General features: G+C 64.9%; 2 long non-coding RNA genes across 2 annotated transcripts; one reads left to right on the forward strand and one right to left on the reverse strand.

Moving 5' to 3' along the window:
* Nucleotides 1–1,008: 1,008 nt before the first annotated feature.
* LOC311438807 lies at nt 1,009–7,607 on the reverse strand. Its single transcript, XR_014694325.1, has 2 exons — nt 7,502–7,607; nt 1,009–1,777 (listed from the first exon to the last, which is right to left on the reverse strand). It is a non-coding gene; the product is annotated as an uncharacterized lncRNA (long non-coding RNA).
* Nucleotides 4,594–6,460, forward strand: LOC311438806. The gene is made up of 2 exons (XR_014694324.1): nt 4,594–4,698; nt 6,205–6,460. It is a non-coding gene; the product is annotated as an uncharacterized lncRNA (long non-coding RNA).
* Nucleotides 7,608–7,822: the final 215 nt, after the last annotated feature.

Raw genomic sequence — 7,822 nt, forward strand, 5'->3', positions numbered from 1 at the left:
GGGAGGGGCACGGCTGGCTGCAGGGGTGGGGGAGAGCCCCCCCAACGCACACACAGCACCCTGTGCTCGCACCCTGCCTGGCTCCCCAGGGCTCAGCGCCTGCTGCACGAGCAGCTCGGTGCCCCCCCGGCCCCACCCTGCGTTTTCAGCCCTTTTTGGGGGAGATTTCCCACCAGCGGCATCAAGAAAAGTCGGGGATTTTGGAGAGAGGGGGGCAGGAGGGAGGGGACGCTGCGCTCCCCTCCCGCAGCGCTGCAAAATGGTGCGTGGCGAAGCAGGGCTGCTTCTCCCCCTCCGGATCTGAGCGTGGCACTGATGAATCCTGCCCCCTCTGCCTCCGTGCCCCTCGCAGGAAGGTCCTGCTGTATTTTGGGTGAGCTGGAGCGTGGCTCCTGCAGCTCAGACTGCCAGGCAGCCCTGAGGAACAAAGCGCCCCGCTCGTGTGCAAAGTGCCCGAGAGCAGCTGGGGAAGGTTTCGGGGGAGAATATATCGATGATGGGCTTTGATACAGCGTTTTATCTGTGAAATGAACACGTGTCAGTGCCAGGATGTGGCGGCGGCTGGGTGGATCCGGGCTAACAGGCGGTGATGAATTATCAGCCAGGAGGAGCTAAAGGAGCCCCCCCCTTCCTCCTGCGCTGCTGATGCTGGAGGTGTTGGAAATGGAAGCGCAGGCTCAGAGCTGGGTCTCGTCCTTCCAGCGGGGCCTGGGGCTGATGTGGCACGGCTGGGGCAGGGCGGAGGCTGTGCCCTTTGTGCCACGGCAGGGAAAAGGGCGAAGCCCCGTTCCCGTGTATCGCCCGCTGCAGCCGGCCTCATGCTGCTGCTCCCTTGCAAAAAGCCTCTGCAACAGCACGCACGTGTGCACAGAGGCACAGGCATGAAGATTTGCTTTGGGAGAGGCTGGAATCAAAGAGGAACTGGGCCAGCATCACCAGGCCTGCTCTGGGAGGGCTGAAAAAAAATAATAATAAAAAAAATAATAATAAAAAACAAACACGAGAGGATTTGGTGTCAAAACAAGAATACAGGGTACAAATGAAAAGGAACAAAGTCAGGACAAGCTTCTTGATGAAGATTAAGGCAGCTTTTCCGGACATACAAAGCCTAGCAAAGAAGATGGAGGAGCCCTAGTCCTCGGGAAGGGATCAGGAGCCCGTGGCTCTTCGCACGCATGAGGATGGGCTGATTTGCCGTGCACAAACGCGGTCTCCCGAGAAACCCGCAGCTGAGTTTTGCAGGTGAGGAAGCAGAGCCCTCCCTGCCTGCTGCCTGCTCCTGCTGGAGCCAAATTGCTCGCAGATCGTTTCATCTGAAGCGAATGAAACCGCCCCCGCCTTCCGCCAGCGCTCCCAAATTGGCTTCCCCGAACTCGTTAGGAAGGGCTATTTGTATCTGGCTCCGACCAGCCGGGCTCTGCAGCCTTTTCCACGGAGGAGCATGCAGAGAGCTCCCCTGCCTCCCCCAGCTGGGCTCCTGGTCGCCAGCCCCGAGCAGTTTCCCTGCGTGTGAGCCTCCCGCTGCTCCCAGGAGGGGAGATTTGCTTGAAGCCTGTATAAAACCCCCAGCCTGGGGCCGTTCGGTGACGCAGCTCGAGGAGGCTTCAGCTGGGAGCAGCAGACGAGCTCCAGGACCTGCTCGTGTCCTGCTGCGGGGTCTGGTCCCCGAGGATCAGCTCTGGTCAGCGAGCACGTTGTCCTTCCCCGGGCTGGTGGCCCCAAGGTGGCCAGCAGTGTGGCAAGGGCTTCCTGCAAGCGCTGCGGAATTACCCAGGCCCTGCAAGAGCAGAGGGACGTTTCTTATGCAGGTAAGGAAGCAGCTTTGCAGCTTACCTGGGAGGCAGCTGCTCTTCCACGTGAAAGAGGAGGATCTTTTCTCCCCCCCCTTCTTCAGTTTTACTCTTCAGGCTCCAGCCCCGAGGCTGCCAGGCGATGATACGGCACCAGCTGCGCCCTCGGGCCCATCTCTGCTTGGCTTTTCCTTCGGCTGCTCCCTTCCCAGCAGCTTGGGGCAGCTGTGGAAGGCACGGTGCAGGCGGAGAGGCCAGCACACGGCCGGTCCCAAAGCTGCTCTCAGCATCCTCCAGCCGTGGTGGTTTGGCTTTGTCGGGCCAGCACGGGCACACAGAGGTCCCCTCCTCCTGGGGGTCACCCCAGCTAGCCCAGCGTACACAGCAGCTGTGGGCTAGTGCCAACAAAGGGATGGCTGCCTGTCCAGGCCCTCGATTTTGAGGGCACGAGCCTTGTGTCAGGTGCTGGCTGGAGGCAGCTGGCACGTCCTCCTGCCTGCTCCAGGATGATGAATGAGCACCCGCCTGCAGGCTGGCTGGCTGGGGCTGCTCTTTAATGGCTCGCTTGCTGTGCCGAGGTCTGTCTGCACTGGCAAAGCCAGCCGGGGACAAGGGCTGCGTCGCCCTGGCAGCGGCTGGGCTGCTGTACCCGTGGAGACGCAGCTCGCAGCCTCAGCCCGTCTCTGGCAGGCGGCTCTGATGGCTCCGCCGCTCCTCCCCGAGCCCGTGCAGCACGCAGACAACCTCTGGCAGAGCTCCTGGCTCAGCTGGCTGCCCCTTGGGGCTGGGGAGCCCCAGAGAGCCTGGCTGGCAGCTCGCCTGCAGCCCCCAGGGAGGAGAAACCTGCTCGTGCCGCCAGGTACCCCAGCACCTCTCCATCTCTGCTTCCCCCTCCAGCCCTCAGCCCTTTTCTGGTCCCCACGGGAGAAAGGCTGCAGCTGTGGCTCCCCAAATACTTCAGCAGCTCGGGGTTCACCCCGTGGTACCCCCTTAGCGTGGAGCTCGTGCAGTCCCTGCCCCGAGGTGAGCCCCGGGTTCAGGCAGCGGCACGGAGCAGAGCACGGCAGCCCCAGGGGAGCAGCTATTTCTGGCCTGCCATTTGCCCAACAGCAGCGCTGGAAACAGCTCCGAGGCGGCGAAACGCAGCTCCTCTGGGTGGAAACCGTGAGACGGAGCCAGGCCTCGAATCGATGAGGCAACACCTCCGGATCCCTGGGCAGAGAGAGGGGCACCGGGCAGCCCCCAGGCTGCCCCTCACTGCCATGGGGTGAGGATGGGGATTGCTGTTGGGGCCACGCTTGCAAAACATCCCCCCCCCCCCCAGGGCAAATGCTGTTAAAGCCACCGAGAGGAGAAGCTCCCAGCTGTGCACAGGACGGGACGATACACCCCAAAAAGCCCAAGCGCAGCCGCAGGTGCCCAAACACCCGTCAGAGCATCCCCGCAGCCTTGCAGCAGGAGGAAGCCCACCCAGCTGCAGCTGGGCAGTGATTAACGGAGGGGCTAATTACCCCCACACCCTGCAGACAACCAGGAGGAGCCGGGCCCCCCCAGACCCCCCCAAACCCCCCGAGACACCCCCAGCAGCCGCTGTGCGCCCCTCCGCAGCCATGCCGGGTGCCGCAGCCCCGGGCCGGTGCTGCCCTCTGGTGGCACCCGGCCCCCTCCCAGGGTCCCGGGGGGGCCTCGTACCGTGATGGATGAAGGGGGGGTCCCCGTGGGAAGGGTGCTGCCGGCTGCTGTGTGCAGGGAGCATCCCGGAGCAAAGGGGTTTTGGGGTGCGCACCCGCAGGCAGGCGCTGCCCCGGCACCCCCAGGCGCAACGCAAGCCCCGGGGTGAGGCTGCTGTCCCCCCCCCCGCCCTGTTTGTCAGCGGGGACAGGGAAGGCAGAGCCGCAGGGTCCAGTTCTCGGGGTCCCCCTGTCCCCTGGGGTGGTGGGCAGAGGGAGCCGGAGGCGCTGGGGGGCCGGGGGGGGTCTCGCTGCCCACCAGGTGGAGCTGCGCCCCGCGCTTTGCTGCTGCTGCCGGGTGGCTCTGGGCCAGCTCCGGGCTCCTGCTGCTCGGCCCTGAGCTGCGAAGGAGGGATCCTGGCTTCCCCGTGGGTAAAAGGCTCCCATCCTGCACCGATGTGCTGGTGCCAGGCCCCCAGTGCTGACCCCGCTATCTCCACCAGCTCAGCAGCACAGCCAAGGTGCTATTCCCCCCGGGGAGGGGGTCCCAAGGAGCTGCCAATTTAACCCCTGGGGATTGTGAAGCTGGGGTTAGGAAGACCCCTGGCCAACAACCCAGCTCCTTCCCCAGCCCCGGGCAGGGTGGGAGCTGTATGGGGTCTGTCCTGTCCTCGCTCACGGCCCCCTGCCCGCTGGGATGCCGGCGGTGAGAGGGAGGCAGCTGTACAGGAAATAATCGCGGCTCGTTGGAGATTAAATCACCGGCGGGAGCGCGTGAGGGGATAAAAGGAGCCGTCTGTCGTTAGAGGGAATATTAACCCGGCCGGGAGGGGGGAGAGTTTTGTCCCCTGTGGGCGCAGGGCTGGGCGCTGACAGCAGCTCTCAGCGGGACACGCGGCTTGGCCCGGCACGGGGGCGAGGGAGGGATGGGGATGATGCTGCGGGCACGGAGGGCTTGTTGGGGAGGTGGGGAAACTGAGGCAGCACCCGGTGTCATCCTGCTGTGTGCCTGGCACTGCCCGGAGGCGCCGAGCCCCCCGGATCCTCCTGCATCGCTCCTGCTCTGCCCCGGCTTCGTGGGGCTCTTGGAGATGAGCTGAGCGTGGCACAAAAGGTTCTTGTTTGGTCTGGCCCTTATCAGGGACCTGCCTCGGGGTCCTTCAGCGGGGAGCTGCAGCAGGTGGGGCCGGGCAGCGAGGGAGAGGGCAGGGAGAAAACAAGAGACCAGCTGCAGAGGGGTGAGCCGGCGGGGAGATAAGATAGAGGGAGAAATGCAAAATATGACGGGTGGCGGGCGGGAGGGAACGTGGGAAACTGCGGGGCACCTTGGGGCAGAGACGTTGCGGGGGTGCCAGCCGGCCGGCCGTGGTGACAGCTCCCAGCCCCTTGTCCTTGGGCTGGGACCTGCTTTGGGGTCCGAGACTCAGCCCCTGAGACCCCAGCGCTGCTCATCTGCTGCGGGGATGTAGGTGTGAGGGCAGGGACACCTGCCCCTGCGCACCCTCTGCTGGTGCCCATGCCCCCATTCCCCTCTCCACAGCCCTGTTCCCCTCCCCACAGCCCCATTCCCCTCTCCACAGCCCTGTTCCCCTCCCCGCAGCCCCATTCCCCTCTCCACAGCCCCTTTCCCCTCCCTGCAGCCCGTCCCAGCCCCGCTGCAGCCAGGCAGAGCAGCTCTCCACGGGCCAGCTGGGGGCTGTGCTTTATGGGCTCTTGTGCGCCAGGATAAACAGAGCCGTGGGGTTTGCAGCGAGCGGTTCATGAAAGCCTGCAGCATTTTGCTCAGGGTTTCCTTCCCTTTGATGGAGGAGCCCCGGTGGTTTCCCAAGCAAGATTCCCCCCTCCTTTCCCCTCGCCCCCTTTCTTTCTCCCCCCCAGCCCGCTCCCCCTCCAGCTGAGGCTGGAATAGGACGATCAGCCATCCTTGGCTGCCTCCCCATTCCCAGCCTTGCGGTACCCCGCAGAGCCAAGCCCTCCCCTCTGCAGAGGGCCGGATTTTGCCACATTATCATCCTGCTGCTGCTCCGGGGAAGCCATCTGAGGAGGGGCAGTGTTGGGAATGGCCCCGCACTGGGGCTGGATGGGGCTGGATGTGCCCCACAAGAGACACTTGTTGCATCCTCGGTGTGCCGGCGGTTGCTTCTGGTGGCTGTCCTGGCCAGGCTGACCCCAAGCACCGGCCCCAAAACTTCTTCCCTTCTGCTCGGGGGTGGGTGGAAACCCTCCAGGCTCCAGCGGGGGCTCGTGCAGGCACCTGGGGAAGGGCTGGCCCCGCTGCACGCTAGCCCCAGGAGGCAGCCGTTGCCAGGACGCTGCGATTTCCAGGCTGACATCAAAAAGCAGCTGGGGATCGGCTGGGGAAGGCTCCCACACAGCACATCCTGCGCGTTTTACGGGCCGTGCTTTACAAGGCAAAGTGCTGCTATATTAAGCCACGCGTCCAGCTGGAAAAGCAGGAGGCGGCGAGGCGAGCGGGGCTCCCTCTGCGCAGGCTGCTGCAGAATGGGGCCGATTCCCGGCCTTTTGGGTCGGCTGCGGGATTTCAGGGGCTTCGGGCAGGTGCTCGGCTTCAGCCGGGCTCTGAGCAAGGGCTGGGTGTTTGGGGAGGTGTTTGGGGAGGGGTGAGAAGGGGCTCCCTTCCCCAGGAGAGGGTGCTCGCCACCCGCAGCTGCGCCGCCGCCCCGCCCCGGGCTGGCAGGAGGGATGCTTTGGGCTAACCCAGCCTCTCTCCGCTTTTCCTTCAGTCTCTCGAAGGTTTTGCACAAATTGGATCTGGTTATCGGGACCCTGGCCCCCCAGCCCTTGGCTGTGGGGACGGATGCAGCGTGGCCGTGCTGTGCCCTCCCTGGGGACGGCGGGGGGCTCGCTCCCTGCCTCGCACCCCTTGGCAAGCCGGGACCCCTTGCAAGCGAGCGGCGGGGGTGATTTATGCTCCTGACATCTCTCTCCTGCTCGGGCAGGGCTTTTAATAAAGAGTGAGTGATTTATGGCTCCTTTTAAGTGGGAAGGAATGTTACCTAAGGCAGTCCGCCCCCCTGACACCCCCGCCTCGCTGTCTCGGTGAACCCCCCAGCATCTGGGCTAGCGGGAGATGAGCGGAGAGGGTCTGTGCTCCCATCTCTGCCCTCCCCACAGCCCCAGCATCCCGCCCCATCCCTGCCCTGGGATGCCCCCGGTACCCTTTTGGGGCCAGCGCTGTGTCCCCCGTGAGCCTGCCCCGGCAGCAGCGGTCTGGGGGCATGCAGCAGCGCTCCAAGGAAAGCTGCTGCCCCCAAACCCCTCCGTGAGGACCCCTGTGGTGGCTGGCCTGGGGACAGGATGACAGCTCCTGCCAGTTGTCATGGTTACTGGGTATGAACGGATGCGGGCAGGAGCGCTCCTCCGCGATGAGCAGCCCAGGAGGGACGGGCTGCCCCCTCCCAAGGGGGGTCTTGGCCATGCAGGACCCTCCCCAGCCCCTCCAGCCCCCGAGCCAGCGCTGGCCAAAGCCAGGAGTGCCACCAGCTTGCTGCTAAAGGGGCTTCTTGGGGCCTCGCACGACTGCGGGGTCTCCCAGAGCGGATCAGGGAAGGGAGCTGTCCCCTCTCCTCCCAGTCCCGCTGCCTGGAGAGGGCTGCAGGAGGCCACGGGGCTGAGGGACGTGGTGGCCAGCGGGAGCAGGGCTGGAACAGAGGCAGAGGATCCTGCCAGCCAGCCCCTTGCCCCTCTCGAAAGGGCTAATGAGTGAGGACAGGGGATAAGAGCAGGGGCGGAGGAAGCAGCGCCCAGACAAAAGCCGCCCCGAGAGGCTCCCAGCTGCTAATGAAGATAAAGCGCCCGGCTCCTTTTCTCCTCCGAGTGAAATCTGGTGGCTAAGGGGGAAAAAATGCTTTCAAGTGTGTTCATCTATAACACGGCCTGGGAGGCAGGGATTCCAGCAGCCGGAGCGGCGGCCAGCTGGGACACTGATCTCACCCCAAACACACGTGCGCACACGCATGTGCACGGACACACACACACACACACACACACACACAGGGAGGCGCGGCGTGCGTGAAATACCTGCAGAGCCCAGCACGCGCAGACATCAAACGCACGGGCTCTCTCTCTCCCTGGATCCAAACCGCCGCGGCAGATGAAGGCGTGTGTTGAGCAAAAACACGGCCAGCCCACGCAGAGCACGCGCGCCCGCGCCGGGGCTGCCGGCTGGCACACGTGCCCGGCCGTGCACGTGGCGAGCGCGGCGCAAACACAGGCGCGCGGCACGCCAAGGACCTGGCACGGGCGCGTGCACGCACGCACGCACGCACGCAGGCAGGCGGGTTTTTCCCCGTCCTCTGCCTGGTGGTTGTGCAAACGCAGCCGCTGTCGTGGCACCGCGGT

The sequence above is a fragment of the Aythya ferina genome (genome assembly GCF_964211825.1).
Source record: "Aythya ferina genome assembly, chromosome: 6".
Lineage (NCBI taxonomy): Eukaryota > Metazoa > Chordata > Aves > Anseriformes > Anatidae > Aythya > Aythya ferina.